This window comes from Lolium rigidum, chromosome 4 (genome assembly GCF_022539505.1).
Source record: "Lolium rigidum isolate FL_2022 chromosome 4, APGP_CSIRO_Lrig_0.1, whole genome shotgun sequence".
Taxonomy (NCBI): Eukaryota; Viridiplantae; Streptophyta; class Magnoliopsida; order Poales; family Poaceae; genus Lolium; species Lolium rigidum.
Genome location: NC_061511.1, coordinates 262009277 through 262027785, shown reverse-complemented (window position 1 = coordinate 262027785; position 18509 = coordinate 262009277).

Sequence of the window (18509 nt, the reverse complement as noted above, 5' to 3'; positions counted from 1 at the left end):
TTGCACTGCATTTATTTCAGTTACAAATATGCAAGAACCTACAGAGGAGACGAAGATGAAACAAATTAATAAATCGGGAACAATGTCTAGCAGATTTAGATCGGTAATGTACTGATTTTCGGGAACAATGTCTAGCAGATTTAGATCGGGAATGTACTGATTGTCGGGAACAATGTCTAACGAGAGTCGAAGAGAGACACAACAGCGGCAACTAAAAAACCCCAATCGAAAGATTCAAAAAGGGGATTAGTTCTTACGCTGCGTAGTGGAACACCAGGACATGTCGACGCATGGAGAGTTGAACCACGGCGATCTTCTTCTCGTCCTCAGCTCGATGGTTGGTGTACTCGAAGTCGAGGCCCACGAACTTGTGCTCGTCCTCCTTGAGCCACTCCGTGTACATGTCGAGGACGCGGCGCACTTTGCAGGGGTCGTTGGTGTAGACCACCTCCAGTTCCTGGCCGTCGTGGATGTGGACTGCGCGCGTGCTGGACCAGTAGTACAGTTCCTGCTCATCCATGTCCATGGCGACGCGGCGGCGGGAGACGAAGAGACTGAGGGAGCGGAGACGACGAGAAGTGGGGAAACCAGGATGCGGTGCGAATATTGAGACGGTAGGGGAAGGGGATAAATATCATCCTCATTAATTACTCCGTGCGAATATTGAGACGCGTAGACGACGAGAATATTGACGTGGGTCTTGACTTGTGATGTGCAGTCCAACTGACCAGTGGGGCCTTGATACGCGTACAGCACGCGTCCGTTGGGAACCCCAAGAGGAAGGTGTGATGCGTACAGCGGCAAGTTTTCCCTCAGTATGAAACCAAGGTTTATCGAACCGAGTAGGAGCCAAGAAGCACGTTGAAGGTTGATGGCGGCGGGATGTAGTGCGGCGCAACACCGGAGATTCCGGCGCCAACGTGGAACCCGCACAACACAACCAAAGTACTTTGCCCCAACGAAACGAGTGAGGTTGTCAATCTCACCGGCTTGCTTGTAACAAAGGATTAGATGTATAGTGTGGATGATGATTGTTTGCGTGAAAACAAGTAAAACATTATTGCAAGTAGATTGTATTTCAAGTATAGAGAATTGGACCGGGGTCCACAGCTCACTAGAGGTGTCTCTCCCATAAGATAAACAAGCATGTTGGGTGAACAAATTACAGGTTGGGCAATTGACAAATAAAGAGGGCATGACCATGCACATACATATCATGATGAGTATTGTGAGATTTAATTGGGCATTACGACAAAGTACATAGACCGCTATCCAAGCATGCATCTATGCCTAAAAAGTCCACCTTCGAGGTTATCATCCGAACCCCTCCAGATATTAAGTTGCTAACAACGGACAATTGCATTAAGTATTGCGCGTAATGTAATCGAGTAACTACATCCTTGAACATAGCACCAATGTTTTATCCCTAGTGGCAACAACACATCCATAATCTTAGAGATTTCTCTCACTTCCCGCATTCACTGGAGACATGAACCCACTATCGAGCATAAATACTCCCTCTTGGAGTTACAAGCATCTACTTGGCCAGAGCATCTACTAGTAACGGAGAGCATGCAAGATCATAAACAACACATAGACATAACTTTGATAATCAACATAACAAGTATTCTCTATTCATCGGATCCCAACAAACGCAACATATAGAATTACAGATAGATGATCTTGATCATGTTAGGCAGCTCACAAGATCCGACAATGAAGCACAATGAGGAGAAGACAACCATCTAGCTACTGCTATGGACCCATAGTCCAGGGGTAGACTACTCACACATCACTCCGGAGGCGACCATGGCGGCGTAGAGTCCTCCGGGAGATGAATCCCCTCTCCGGCGGGTGCCGGAGGCGATCTCCTGAATCCCCCGAGATGGGATTGGCGGCGGCGTCTCAGTAAGGTTTTCCGTATCGTGGCTCTCGGTACTGGGGGTTTCGCGACGGAGGCTTTAAGTAGGCGGAAGGGCGGGTCAGGGGGCCACACGAGGGCCCCACACCACAGGTCGGCGCGACCAAGGGCCAGGCCACGCCGCCCTAGGGTTTGGCCACCTCGTGGCCCCACTTCGTCTCCTCTTCGGTCTTCTGGAAGCTTCGTGGCAAAATAGGACCCTGGGCGTTGATTTCGTCCAATTCCGAGAATATTTCGTTACTAGGATTTCGAAACCAAAAACAGCGAAAACAAAGAATCGGCACTTCGGCATCTTGTTAATAGGTTAGTTCCGGAAAATGCACGAATATGACATAAAGTGTGCATAAAACATGTAGATAACATCAATAATGTGGCATGGAACATAAGAAATTATCGATACGTCGGAGACGTATCAGCATCCCAAGCTTAGTTCCGCTCGTCCCGAGCAGGTGTAAAACGATAACAAAGATAATTTCCGGAGTGACATGCCATCATAACCTTGATCATACTATTTGTAAAGCATATGTAGTGAATGCAGCGATCAAAACAATGTATATGACATGAGTAAACAAGTGAATCATATAGCAAAGACTTTTCATGAATAGCACTTCAAGACAAGCATCAATAAGTCTTGCATATGAGTTAACTCATAAAGCAATAATTCAAAGTAAAGGCATTGAAGCAACACAAAGGAAGATTAAGTTTCAGCGGTTGCTTTCAACTTGTAACATGTATATCTCATGGATATTGTCAACATAGAGTAATATAATAAGTGCAATATGCAAATATGTAGGAATCAATGCACAGTTCACACAAGTGTTTGCTTCTTGAGGTGGAGAGAAATAGGTGAACTGACTCAACAATGAAAGTAAAAGAAAGGTCCTCCATAGAGGAAAAGCATCGATTGCTATATTTGTGCTAGAGCTTTTATTTTGAAAATATGAAACAATTTTGTCAACGGTAGTAATAAAGCATATGTATCATGTAAATTATATCTTACAAGTTGCAAGCCTCATGCATATTATACTAATAGTGCCCGCACCTTGTCCTAATTAGCTTGGACTACCGGATCATCACAATACACATGTTTTAACCAAGTGTCACAAAGGGGTACCTCTATGCCGCCTGTACAAAGGTCTAAGGAGAAAGCTCGCATTGGATTTCTCGCTATTGATTATTCTCAACTTAGACATCCATACCGGGACAACATAGACAACAGATAATGGACTCCTCTTTTATGCATAAGCATGTAACAACAATTAATAATTTGCTCATATGAGATTGAGGATATATGTCCAAAACTGAAACTTCCACCATGAATCATGGCTTTAGTTAGCGGCCCAATATTCTTCTCTAACAATATGCATGCTTAACCATAAGGTGGTAGATCTCTCTTACTTCAGACAAGACGGACATGCATAGCAACTCACATGATATTCAACAAAGAATAGTTGATGGCGTCCCCAGGAACATGGTTATCGCACAACAAACAACTTAATAAGAGATAAAGTGCATAAGTACATATTCAATACCACAATAGTTTTTAAGCTATTTGTCCCATGAGCTATATATTGTAAAGGCGAATGATGGAATTTTAAAGGTAGCACTCAAGCAATTTACTTTGAAATGGCGGAGAAATACCATGTAGTAGGTAGGTATGGTGGACACAAATGGCATAGTGGTTGGCTCAAGTATTTTGGATGCATGAGAAGTATTCCCTCTCGATACAAGGTTTAGGCTAGCAAGGTTATTTGAAACAAACACAAGGATGAACGGCGCAGCAAAACTCACATAAAAGACATATTGTAAACATTATAAGACTCTACACTGTCTTCCTTGTTGTTCAAACTCAATACTAGAAATTATCTAGACCTTAGAGAGACCAAATATGCAAACCAAATTTTAGCATGCTCTATGTATTTCTTCATTAATGGGTGCAAATTATATGATGCAAGAGCTTAAACATGAGCACAACAATTGCCAAGTATCACATTATCCAAGACATTTTAGCAATTACTACATGTATCATTTTCCAATTCCAACCATATAACAATTTAACGAAGAAGAAACTTCGCCATGAATACTATGAGTAGAAACTAAGGACATACTTGTCCATATGCTACAGCGGAGCGTGTCTCTCTCCCACAAAGTGAATGCTAGGATCCATTTTATTCAAACAAAACAAAAAACAAAAACAAACCGACGCTCCAAGCAAAGCACATAAGATGTGATGGAATAAAAATATAGTTTCAGGGGAGGAACCTGATAATGTTGTCGATGAAGAAGGGGATGCCTTGGGCATCCCCAAGCTTAGACGCTTGAGTCTTCTTAGAATATGCAGGGGTGAACCACCGGGGCATCCCCAAGCTTAGAGCTTTCACTCTCCTTGATCATGTTGCATCATACTCCTCTCTTGATCCTTGAAAACTTCCTCCACACCAAACTCGAAACAACTCATTAGAGGGTTAGTGCACAATAAAAATTAACATGTTCAGAGGTGACATAATCATTCTTAACACTTCTGGACATTGCATAAAGCTACTGGACATTAATGGATCAAAGAAATTCATCCAACATAGCAAAAGAGGCAATGCGAAATAAAAGGCAGAATCTGTCAAAACAGAACAGTTCGTATTGACGAATTTTAAAATGGCACCAGACTTGCTCAAATGAAAATGCCCAAATTGAATGAAAGTTGCGTACATATCTGAGGATCACGCACGTAAATTGGCATATTTTTATGAGCTACCTACAGAGAGGCAGGTCGGAATTCGTGACAGCAAAGAAATCTGAAACTGCGCAGTAATCCAAATCTAGTATGAACTTTACTATCAAAGACTTTACTTGGCACAACAAAACACAAAACTAAGATAAGGAGAGGTTGTTACAGTAGTAAACAACATCCAAGACACAAAATAAAAACAAAGTACTGTAGTAAAAACCATGTGTTGTCTCCCATAAGCGCTTTTCTTTAACGCCTTTCAGCTATGCGCAGAAAGTGTGTATCAAGTATTATCAAGAGACGAAGTGTCAACATCATAATTTGTTCTAATAATAGAATCAAAAGGTAACTTCATTCTCTTTCTAGGGAAGTGTTCCATACCTTTCTTGAGAGGAAATTGATATTTTATATTACCTTCCTTCATATCAATAGTAGCACCAACGGTTCGAAGAAAAGGTCTTCCCAATATAATGGGACAAGATGCATTGCATTCAATATCCAAGACAACAAAATCAACGGGGACAAGGTTATTGTTAACGGTAATGCGAATATTATCAACTTTCCCCAAAGGTTTCTTTGTAGAATGATCAGCAAGATTAACATCCAAATAACAATTTTTCAGCGGTGGCAAGTCAAGCATATTATAAATTTTCTTAGGCATAACGGAAATACTTGCACCAAGATCACATAAGGCATTACAATCAAAATGTTTAACCTTCATCTTAATGATGGGCTCCCAACCATCCTCTAGCTTTCTAGGAATAGAGGCTTCGCGCTCTAGTTTCTCTTCTCTAGCTTTTATGAGAGCATTTGTAATATGTTGCGTGAAAGCCAAATTTATAGCACTAGCATTAGGACTTTTAGCAAGTTTTTGTAAGAACTTTATAACTTCAGAGATGTGTCAATCATCAAAATTCAAACCATTATAATCTAAATCAATGGGATCATCATCCCCAATGTTGGAAAAAGTTTCAGCAGTTTTATCACAGGCAGTTTCAACAGTTTTAGCAATTTCAGGCAGTTTCTCGCGCTTTGCATTAGAAGTGGAAACATTGCTAACACCAATTCTTTTATTATTAATAGTATGAGGTGCAGCAACATGTGTAGCATTAGCATTACTAGTGGTGGTAATAGTCCAAACTTTAGCTACATTCTTCTCTTTAGCTAGTTTTTCATTTTCTTCTCTATCCCACCTAGCACGCAGTTCAGCCATTAATCTTATATTCTCATTAATTCTAACTTGGATGGCTTTTGCTGTAGTAACAATTTTATTTTCAATATCCCTACTAGGCATAACTTTTGATTTCAAAAGATCAACATCAAAGGCAAGACTATCGACTTTAGAAGCAAGTATATCAATTTTCCCAAGCTTTTCTTCAACAGATTTGTTAAAGGCAGTTTGTGTACTAATACATTCTTTAAGCATAGCTTCAAGTCCAGGGGGTGTGTTCCTGTTATTATTCTAAGAATTCCCATAAGAATTAGCATAACCGTTACCATTATTATAAGGATATGGCCTATAGTTATTACTAGAATTGTTCCGGTAAGCATTGTTGTTGAAATTATTATTTTTAATGAAGTTTACATCAACATGTTCTTCTTGGGCAACCAATGAAGCTAACGGAACACTATTAGGATCAATATTAGTCCTATCATTCACAAGCATAGACATAATAGCATCAATCTTATCACTCAATGAAGAGGTTTCTTCGACAGAATTTAACTTCTTACCTTGTGGAGCTCTTTCCGTGTGCCATTCAGAGTAGTTTATCATCATATTATCAAGAAGCTTTGTTGCTTCACCAAGAGTGATGGACATAAAGGTACCTCCAGCAGCTGAATCCAATAAATTTCGCGAAGAAGAATTTAGTCCTGCATAGAAGGTTTGGATGATCATCCAAGTAGTCAGTCCATGTGTTGGGCAATTTTTAACCGAGAGATTTCATTCTTTCCCATGCTTGTGCAACATGTTCAGTATCTAATTGTTTAAAATTCATTATGCTACTCCTCAAAGATATAATTTTAGCAGGGGGATAATATCTACCAATAAAAGCATCCTTGCATTTAGTCCATGAATCAATACTATTCTTAGGCGAGAGATAGCAACCAATCTTTAGCTCTTCCTCTTAATGAGAAAGGGAACAATTTTAATTTTATAATGTCACCATCTACATCTTTATATTTTTGCATTTCACACAATTCAACAAAATTATTGAGATGGGCAGCGGCATCATCGGAACTAACACCGAGAAAATTGCTCTCGCATAACAAGATTCGGTAAAGCAGGTTTAATTTCAAAGAATCCTGCTGTAGTAGCGAGTGGAGCAATAGGTGTGCATAAGAAATCATTATTATTTGTGGTTGTGAAGTCACACAACTTAGTATTTTCAGGAGTGGCCATTTTAGCAGTAGTAAATAAAGCAAACTAGATAAAGTAAATGCAAGTAACTAATTTTTTTGTGTTTTTGATATAGCAAACAAGATAGCAAACAAAGTAAAACTAGCAACTAATTTTTTTGTATTTTGATTTAGTGCAGAAAACAAAGTAGTAAATAAAACTAAGCAAGACAAAAACAAAGTAAAGAGATTGGGAAGTGGAGACTCCCCTTGCAGCGTGTCTTGATCTCCCCGGCAACGGCGCCAGAAAAAGAGCTTACGCGTACAGCACGCGTCCGTTGGGAACCCCAAGAGGAAGGTGTGATGCGTACAGCGGCAAGTTTTCCCTCAGTATGAAACCAAGGTTTATCGAACCAGTATGAGCCAAGAAGCACGTTGAAGGTTGATGGCGGCGGGATGTAGTGCGGCGCAACACCAGAGATTCCGGCGCCAACGTGGAACCTGCACAACACAACCAAAGTACTTTGCCCCAACGAAACAATGAGGTTGTCAATCTCACCGGCTTGCTCGTAACAAAGGATTAGATGTATAGTGTGGATGATGATTGTTTGCGGAAAACAGTAAAACAGTATTGCAGTAGATTGTATTTCAGTATAGAGAATTGGACCGGGGTCCAGAGTTCACTAGAGGTGTCTCTCCCATAAGATAAACAGCATGTTGGGTGAACAAATTACAGTTGGGCAATTGACAAATAAAGAGGGCATGACCATGCACATACATATTATAATGAGTATTGTGAGATTTAATTGGGCATTACGACAAAGTACATAGACCGCTATCCAGCATGCATCTATGCCTAAAAAGTCCACCTTCAGGTTATCATCCGAACCCCTCCCAGTATTAAGTTGCTAACAACAGACAATTGCATTAAGTATTGCGCGTAATGTAATCAGTAACTACATCCTTGAACATAGCACCAATGTTTTATCCCTAGTGGCAACAACACATCCATAATCTTAGAGATTTCTCTCACTTCCCCAGATTCACGGAGACATGAACCCACTATCGAGCATAAATACTCCCTCTTGGAGTTACAAGCATCTACTTGGCCAGAGCATCTACTAGTAACGGAGAGCATGCAAGATCATAAACAACACATAGACATAACTTTGATAATCAACATAACAAGTATTCTCTATTCATCGGATCCCAACAAACGCAACATATAGAATTACAGATAGATGATCTTGATCATGTTAGGCAGCTCACAAGATCCGACAATGAAGCACAATGAGGAGAAGACAACCATCTAGCTACTGCTATGGACCCATAGTCCAGGGGTAGACTACTCACACATCACTCCGGAGGCGACCATGGCGGCGTAGAGTCCTCCGGGAGATGAATCCCCTCTCCGGCAGGGTGCCGGAGACGATCTCCCGAATCCCCGAGATGGGATTGGCGGCGGCGGCGTCTCGGCAAGGTTTTCCGTATCGTGGCTCTCGGCATCGGGGGTTTCGCGACGGAGGCTTTAAGTAGGCGGAAGGGCAGGTCAGGGGGCCACACGAGGGCCCCACACCACAGGTCGGCGCAGCCAAGGGCCAGGCCGCGCCGCCCTAGGGTTTGGCCACCTCGTGGCCCCACTTCGTCTCCTCTTCGGTCTTCTGGAAGCTTCGTGGCAAAATAGGACCCTGGGCGTTGATTTCGTCCAATTCCGAGAATATTTCGTTACTAGGATTTCTAAAACCAAAAACAGCAAAAAACAGCAACTGGCACTTCGGCATCTTGTTAATAGGTTAGTTCCAGAAAATGCACGAATATGACATAAAGTGTGCATAAAACATGTAGATAACATCAATAATGTGGCATGGAACATAAGAAATTATCGATACGTCGGAGACGTATCAGGCCTGCGCATTCGATCGTGTTGTCACGTCAAAACCCAGCACCGCCCATTTGCCCTCCTCTTGACCTACCGAAAATTACTCCACGATATAACTGGCCATCATATCACGACCTCCTTCAGCCGCCGCCAGATCTCGCCACGTCTCTCGCCACCACAGCTCGCCACGTCTCTCGCCGGCGAGACTTGTAAGACTCTCGCTCCGCGTCGAGACCAAGGATGGCGCCTACTAGTGGAGTAAGTAAATAAAATGTACGTCTCGCGATCGATCATTGTTTCCGATTTGTAATCTTTCTTCATATTTTTTGCAGTGTCCAGTTTGCTTTGACAAAAAGGGGATGTGCGGCGGAGGGGGAATCGCGTTAGGTTTTTTTGTGCAAACAGTACAAGAGGGTTTTGAGGAGAAGACGGTACATGCACTTATAAGTTTAAAATTCATTCAGATGTTTTATTAATTCACCGCCACATCAAAGTTTAACACGTGATCCTAGTAGTTATTGCTAGTTTAGTACTATTATTCAGATGTGTGTAATAATTGTTGTTCACCATATGTATTAACCGCTTATTTATGGTTGAGTTTTAGGATAGTTGTGATAACTTTTATGTTCATATGAGTTTTATGATAGTTGTAGCTGTTAGAGATAGAGGTATCGGTAGTTCAGTCCTATACCGATAGAAGTTCAAATATGTGCTGATAGAAGTCCTAGATACATATGATGTATTACTTGCGCAACAATGTACCTCCCCTATATATTAATGAGATCTGAGAATAGTTAACTTACTTTTGTATTAACTCTACTGAATTTAGGTCATCCCTTGCTACTATAGATCGTATTTCCTTCAGAAGTATGGTGTCCAGACCTCCGACAGGACAACTTTTGAAGCTGCACTTAGAACCAAAGATGGCCATGCATTTGTTGTTAATGTTACCAACAGAGCTGGCGGAACCTATATCAACGGAAGATTTTGGAACGAATTTGCTAGAGTGTACAATTTTAAGGTTGGCATGGAGTTAATTTTCAGAATTAACTCATCTGGTCGAGATACTCTTGTAATAACTGGAACTGAACCACTAATCCATCCAGGTAATTTTCCACCTTTGGACAGAATGATTGATCATATTAATTATTCCATCTTATGTCAGTTATTTTAATTATGCAGCTTACTACCAGTTGTCCCGTACGAAGCGTGACATTGTTGACTCGCTCAGTACTACTGATGGAACAATGATAAATTGGAGGATGATGCATACCGTCATTCTTCAGGTGGACAACTTGGACTACCTTGTTGAGTACCACAATGCTGGAGATTATGATCAAGGAGCACTAGTTGTCCCAATGCCGCATACTCTGAATTGGACAAACAGCGAAAATTACAACAAACACGTGGTAAGCAGTAGATCATATCATTTCATTAACTCTGCGACCTACATTACGTACAAGTGTTAACTAAACTATGTCTCTACTGTTGGAATAGAAAATCCCTAGCCGTTTGGTTCCTAAAGATATTAGTTAACAGTAAAACGTAACCAGCTAGAGCCCTTCACAGCGATTTTGCGTTCAGAACCATCCGATCATGCGCCTGGATGGTGTAGATCATTCCCGCTGAGACGAAACGTTGTACTTACCTGTACCGACCATCAGTTCCTGTCAAAAACTGGCCCAAATTTACTTGGGCCGCTACTCCGCGCACCGACCTGGGAGTTCCCTGGTTAGTTGGGCCCAAATTCGTCGAGGCCGTCATGTACTTGAGGCGCTCCAGTCCATTTCTGTCTGTGAGAAAACCAAAATGGCCCATACAAGTGAGATGCGGTCGATGCAGAGAGGCAGACGAGGCGATGCTGGCCAGGCCTCACAGAGTCGCAGATCAATGCGTCAGGGACAGGTGAAGCGTTGATGTCGATGATGCGCCGGCGGTGATTGAAACCAGCACTAATGCAAGAACCGGCAGCGATGAATGGAGGGACGTTACTTTCTCATCGGTGTATATATGCTTCGTCGCCTCGGGGGCGAAACAAAGGGCCTCACCGCGTCATCATCATTTGGCAATCACTCCTTGCCTGTACGTCTCTCTCACGGGGCAACGATACTGGCACAAACACACCCAACGCCCAAGCTTCTCACTCTCACTCACAGGATTCGTTTTTCAGGTTTAATCTCTCCATTTGTTCGTATCATTTATCTGATAGCCATCGTGTTTTCCTAGGTAGTAGATCTCATGGGGTTGGTGCGGAATTACGGATCTGCAATGTATTTGGAGAATTCGCTCCTCCCTGTGTTCTTCCTATGGTTGGATCATTCCATTAATTGGATCTTAAGGCCCAAGCTTTAAGTATTGGATTGAAAACAGGGAGGCGGGTGTATACATGCCAGGTTGTTGCAGCACTCGAGTTTGTGAACTTTAACCAGAGGCAAGTATTTCTCACAAGAAAACTAATAAATATAATTACTATCCTACATTTTGGCTGGGTCATGTGGGTTGCAAGGAGTGAAGGACTAGCTTACAATATAATGGTGTGATACTAGCATACATGATAAAGCAATTGCATGTTCTTGTTGCTCCATTAGCTTTGCCATCTGTTGGCGATGCAGCTCATGTTTTGCTCATTAGCCTATTGTCACCCTTATATGACGTGTTTTTGAATGGGCTGATTAGTTTCGCTAAATTTTTGGTTATAGCTTTCAGCATCTTTACCAAAAAAATCTTGTTAACATGCTCCTTTTTTTATTTAGTACAACCATAACTGGAATGGAACAAAGGGGTTCTCAGTTTGATGCTAAGCATTATGAGTTTAGGACAACAAGATGACCGAGTGGTTGCAAGTTATTTCTGTACCAATTCGATTAATCCTTTGGAGGCTATATGAATCTTTTTGTCCTGTTCTGTAGATTTCATATTCTGTGCTTCTTGCATTAATATGCAGGAACTAAGTTGACACTATGGAGTTTTTAACTTCTGACATGAGCCTCTAAGAGAAGTAGAGAACTGAAGGTGTCCAGACTCGTTCGTTTCTATTGTTCAACAATTTATATGTTGGGAATTTTACAAATACCAAGCAATCTGGTATTTCTCATAATGCCCATTTAAATACGGAGTGCTTTTCATGTATTATGTGTTTACTGAATTTTGTATGAAGTAACTTATTGTTTAGTAATCTTTAAACTTTCGAGGTTATATAGTATTCATCATTAGCCAGTGAGAACAGAAGTTATTATGGTATGCCTTTCGTAAATCAACCATGTGGATTAGCATATTCATCAGATTAGAGAATATAATGCTTCATTGTTGCGATTACAGGGGATCAAGCTTTTTGGTTAGCAGTTTTTGTAGCTCGAGAAGCTCCAAACCCATCGGATCTGTCTCCCTCTCTTTTTTTTCTCTTACACTGGAATGATCTGTAATCTACTAAGAAAAAGGGTCCGAACAACTAATTTGAGGAGAGAAGAAAGTACGAGGTGCCAACAAATCAATAATGGTCCTTTTGTTATAACATACCGAGTTACAAGTCTTCCTTTCCATTTTCAGACTGTTAAATGCAGTTTTGTGTTTATTTTGAGGGTTCTGAAATCTAGCCAGCCGCAAACTGATCATTTAGCATGTGGTTTCGTGGTTAGAGATCAGGGTTTTCAGCTGGCCTGCCTGTGTATGAGTGGTAGGTGAATCGTGTGGATAAATTGGAAGGGTGTTATCCGCAAAAAAATGTTGCAGAAGTCTCATCTATCTAACAACGTATAGCTAACAGAAGGATCCTTCCCTGTTGGTCAATGCTTAACTCATCATTTAGCAATGCAGGGGATATGCAGATTTATATGGGTATAATGTAATGTGTACTATCTTTGAAAACCGTGGTGTTGGTAACTTGGTATCACGGCCATGTAAAAAATGTCTTATGTTCTGACCAAATTGTAGAAACTATTGTGTATATTTTCTTTTCTTTTTTTGCTATAGGTGATATTTCTTATCCAAAGTGTCTACCATTAAGTCATCTTATATATCGCCCCGCAGCCATCCTATATATCTCTCTTCTTATGCACTTGAAACGATATAACCATGTTTTGGAACTGCTCTCTGTCCCTTTTTAAATAGTTTTATATTATAAGTCAAGGTGTACAATGTCCTTTCAGTAAGCAGCATATTTTACAAGGCAATCAAGCAAATTAATTGAGAAAGTTGTGGAGCCCGATGTAGGTTTTTGTGAGAGTGAACAAGCTTAGGCATGTGAACGAGCCATGGAAGGACCATTTCAGCCCTCGGAGCTTTCGAGGAATCGAAATACGAAGTGGTTAAACTCAGATTTGAAGTTTGGGGCATCTACAAAGAGGATCCTCTAAACTAAGAAAAGTTGTAGATGTGAGCCTATGAGCAAGTTTCATATGATAGCCGCATAACTGTATCCCGGTTGTTTAATAGTAAAGTGGTAATCACGACTAGAAACTAAAGGTAACATTACTGAGATACATATTTTTCAGGTATTTTTTTCATATTATTATAATTATCATCATTATTTTTATTGTCAGAAGATGGGCGGGCGCAACGAAGCGCGCTCTAATGGTCTAGTGGAACAATATAGTGCAATCACTATTGTGTGCCATCCCAGTACTTTGGTGCGTGCGTCCTACGCAATTTCTTCTGACGATGGTCGTCTCTGCGTCAGTGGGTGGAAGGAGTTCATGGACAAGGAAAAGCACCTTCAGATGGGTGACAAGATGCTGTTCTTGCTTTACCTGGGAAATGCAGGAGATGCTGTTCTTGCTTTACCTTAAATGCTTGATAAAAGATGAATTCGTCACCTATGAGGACACATCCATGACGGTATGCATTTTCGTCACCAGGGTTTTCGTCAACAAATGTCCCATTTCTTGTAGTGGGCGGAGCCCATCGCGGTGGAGGAGCCCATCGACGCGAAGGACTTCTTCGACGACCTCGCGCTCGCGAACATCAACGTCGCCATCGAGGAGTGTCTTGCCGACCTCACGTGCGTGACAAAGGAGCACGAGGCCACCTGCCGAGCCAGCCGCCGCCGTTTAGGAGATCTCCTCGGCCAGAAGAACTAGCTCCTCGCTATGCGAGCAGCCCGCCACCTCATCCAGCAGCCCTCGCCCGAGCGGCGCGCCCGGGAGGCTGCTGCGTCAGCGGAGCGCAACCGCCAAGAGCGCATGCGCCGTCGGGAGGAGAACCACGAGGCCCAGGCCGCCGGCCGCGTCCGCCTGGAGGCACGGACCGTTATGGAACGCGCCGCCGCGCAGGAGGCGGACTACGACCGCGCCCAAGCTGCGAGGGCTGCGAGGACGGCAAGGAGGAGGGCGACCGCTAATAAGGAACGCGCCGCCGCCGAGCCACCCAGCTGCTAAGCTGGAGTGGAATCCTCACGTGTACAGGCCGCTCTTGTCGAGTGAAATCCACGGCCCCAGTAGATTTAAGAAAAAATGTAATGTCTAACTTTAATGAAGAAAGAACTATCTCCCTATGACACGCGGGTCAGGGGCGGACAAGGGACGGGCTTGAGCGGTCAGCCATCGGCGTCCGCGGTCACGCAAATACGGCCCAGATTTGGGCCGGCTTTGGGTCGCCCCGGACGCTGCGGCCATCCGTTTTAGGGATGGGTCCACGCGCTGGGCCGGGTTTTTGTCCGGTTCGACCCATCCAGATGCGTCGCGTTGGAGATGCCCTTAGGACAAGAGCAATACTCATCAATTCTAAAAAAAACGTACTTTTTTCTAGATACGGATGTACCTATAGTAAAAATATATCTAGATAATTTCATATCCAATTAAAATTGTGCTACTTTTTTTTTAGGACGGAGGGGGTAATTCAGATAACTACCGTCTTGAGATCTACTCCATGTCATCTATTGACTGCATAAGTTCCGCACTGTTAAAAAGTAGTTCCGCATTGTGGATACATCTAAATTTTACTAAATGTTAGATAACTTTCATTAGATAGAGGGAGTATGTAACACTAACACTGAAGTGGCACTTTTTTTTTCGAAATGAGGTATCGCCCAGCCTGTGCATCTAAAGGATACACACAACTTTTCTTTATTAAATTATTCGCAAAGCCTTACAAGGGAGATACAAAGATCAACTCGAAACTACCTTTCCAGCGACAACTCGCTATGCCTACAAGAGCGATGAAGGGGGTGACCATGAACAGGACCATTACCCTGACAATACACCAATGCACATCATCTAAAACTGAATGCCTTCCCAAGCCGCCCATTGGCGGGTGAGAAGCACAACAGTCAAGCGGACCTTGCGCGCACATCAGTACACACGCCACAGAAATCGCTACCGCCGTCTTCCTCGCACCCATCTGCAAGAGGGATCACTGCATTGACCTTGCCGGACCTGCCGTCGATGTCACCATGACGCCAGACAGCTCCACCATCCTGCACGCGTCCAGCAGTCCGCGCCCGTCTTCGATACCCTGCAGCTCCACGCCACCGAGAATCATCGACGTCAACGTGGTAGATGAACACCACTCCACCAAGATCCACCTCCATCCATCCGCTGCTCCAAAAACGATGCCCCAAGAGGTAGAACGACGCATGAAGCGCCGTCATTATCCGATCCGGGAGACCCGGATCTAGGGTTTCCCCCGGAGCAGCATGAGTGAGTAGCCGCAGACTAAGACGACGATGCCTTCAAGAAGGAAGCGACGCTTAACGCCGCCATCGCCCGCCAATCGTGGCACGGTTTTCACCGACAGCCGCGAGTCCCCAACTCGGCAAGAGCAAACGGAGAGGCCAACAAAGATGATGCCTTCGCAAGGGAACGACGCCAATAGCCGCCGCCATCATCCGCCAAGAACGATGTCAAGGCGCGGTTTTCACCGGTGGCCCCTTCACCGCTAGCTCGTCGTCGACTAGATCTTCATCGTCGGAGTAGACGGATCTCGTGATCCGCCACCCCAGCAACCAGCCGACCTCCTCCGGCGAAGAAGGAAGCCACCACCACCAAACCTGGATCAGATCCCGGGCGCCCTCTGTGACTCGGAGATAGCCAAGAGGAAACCCTGCAACCACCGAAGGTCGGCAGCGCCGCCGCCCGCCAAGGCCCAAAGGGATCGGGGCCAACGACCACCACGAACGTCGCCGATGCGTGATCTCCTCAGTCGCCGCCATCTCGGATCGCTGCCGCTTGAAAGGAGTGGAGGTACGCCGCCGTACCCCGATCGCCAGGCTGAGGAAGGCCGCCGCCGCCGCGCCGCAAGGGCTTTGCCCGACGACGCTCTAGGCGGCGGCGGAGTGGAGACCGCACAGAGGAGGGCTAGGGGAGGGAGGAAGGGGGCGCCGGCACGGAGAGCCGGCCGCCGCGCGGACGCGAGGGTGTTCTCTGGTTTCTCCTAGGGTGCTTACTGAAGTGGCACTTGCAAAGTTGTTTAAAAAGTAGGACCGGTGGCCTCGAAGTGAATCCCTTCATTCTCTTTTATTCTACATCTTATAACAGAAATTTGTTCCAATTTACTCTACATTTTACATTAATAAACATGTTATCCACCATAAACTTCTCGGTAGTTAAATCTTAGGCCTTCTTTGATTCATAGGATATGAAAATCGTAGGAATAGAAAAAGTATAGGATTGATGTCATGGCTAGTTGAATCCTATAGGAAAATTAGTTATGTTTTATCAACGGCGGAGCCAGGAAATAAGCATAAGGGGGGCCAGCATTGGGCATAACTTAAAATCCCAAAAAAAAATGAATGGATAGGGTTTTGTTTTGTCACCGTGGCAAAAATATGTACCACCATACCCTCATTATATACCGATAAAATACTATGTTTACACATCTACAATAGGTAGCCTGGAGGCAAAATATACGATCTGATAACTATGAAATAACAATTTCAGTCAAATTGCATGCGGTGTGTCATAGTATTTTTTAATTCATGAATGTTTCAAACCTTGAGAATCCATTGCAGTATTTTTCACCATTTATGTTAACACGCTATCTCTTAGAAACCCTCTTTGACAAATACTATTGCAAATCAGGAAATCAAAGTGAAAATCATTCATCCTGTATGTGTTTCCAATTCCTCCGTACTGGTTCACACCATAGAGATTAGTGCTTTCCTCCTTAATTCAGTTGATTATAGGCAATCGACCAGCTGCTCTTTCTTATAGAAAAAGTACACCGATTTCAGCTTTAGGATAAGGTCTTTTTGACATAAATTCTGAGGCTTGGTCGTTTGTGTGCTTCTACTAGTAGTTGAATAGTAGTTGAATAGAGAGGGGAGAGAAACTAGCATATGAGAAGCAACATACGTACAGCATGCAGGCTCGTGGGTCAAGGAGTGAGAAGAAAAGTCTAAAAAGCTTCCCCATAGCATCTTCTGTGAGCAGAATACATACATTTATGTGCTTTAGAGTTGGCCGGTCCCGGTGGCGAGGGAGAAGAGCATGCGGTGATTGGTCTGGCGACCAAGCAGAGGAGGTGCCACGGGAGTCCTTGCGTACAACACGCGATGACCGTCGTCGTCGCCGCGATCTTCGGCCGTTCAAGCGGCCTGATCTCAACCTCCACAACGGAGGCCTTTAGATCCGTCGTCGGAGCTCGCCACGCCCAGGAAACCAAGTGGTTCGTCCCCGGTGTCCTTGGTGTAGCTGGCGGCTGGATCCAATCGCCGGAGAAGAGCTCGCGAGCAGACTGCTCTCTGATCTCGGCTGCAGAGCCTCGAGGTCGCCGGCGATCTAGTGGTGGAGAGCCCGATGTCCTTGATTGCGTTTTCCAAACTTCTTACAGGGTGTTTTCTGCAAAAAGAGAGGCCTTATCTTCAAATAATAGGTTCATTAGGGCAAGTGTTGTAAGGGGCCTCTTTGTAATTCTGTATCTGCCACGTGGTTGTCTATAAACTCCCGTGGGTCTTCCAGACCCCGGTACTGTTAAAAAAAAGTGCTTTAGAGATAGACAACACATAGCTACTTGCATAACAGGCCATAACTAATCGGGGTGTTTGGTTGTGCCAAAGGAAAGTTTCCATGAGATATGACCTAATATTTTATTTCTATAGGATTTGCACTACAAGATTTCTATAGAATTAGTCCTTATAGGATATGTTTCTATGAATCGAACACCTAGTGTAGAAATTTTTTCCATAGAATCTAAATTCTACATAATTTTTATACGAATCCTATAAATCAAAGAAGCCTTAGACATTAAAGCTTGAGATAATTGGTTCCGTGCCTCACATAAGCTTGTGCTACTCATTTTTGTCCAACACTCGAAGCACACCTCGCTTTTGCAATCCTCGTTGTGACCCAGCCTCATAAATAACCAAATAGGGTGTTTCCCTCGAGTTAATGCCTTTGACCGTTACTTGTTTGAATAACTAACGTGAGTGCGATTGTCAATTTATTACATGTAGGACCATGAGTGCGAGACATTGGCGGACCCACGAATGACTAACATTGGGATCGCTTTTTATACATGTGGGGCTAGGAAATACATCATAGCTGGGACCAGCTAATTTACCATTTTCTCATTTACTATTGGAATGTTGTCGCAACCATATCGAACCCCTCTCCTCTGATATCCCTTCTCCGCGATCTTCGTCGGTACCCAACCAGCCCCTCTTCTCAGGTTAGCAGATCTGGAGATATCTCGTGCAATTTCTGATTTCCGTAGCATAG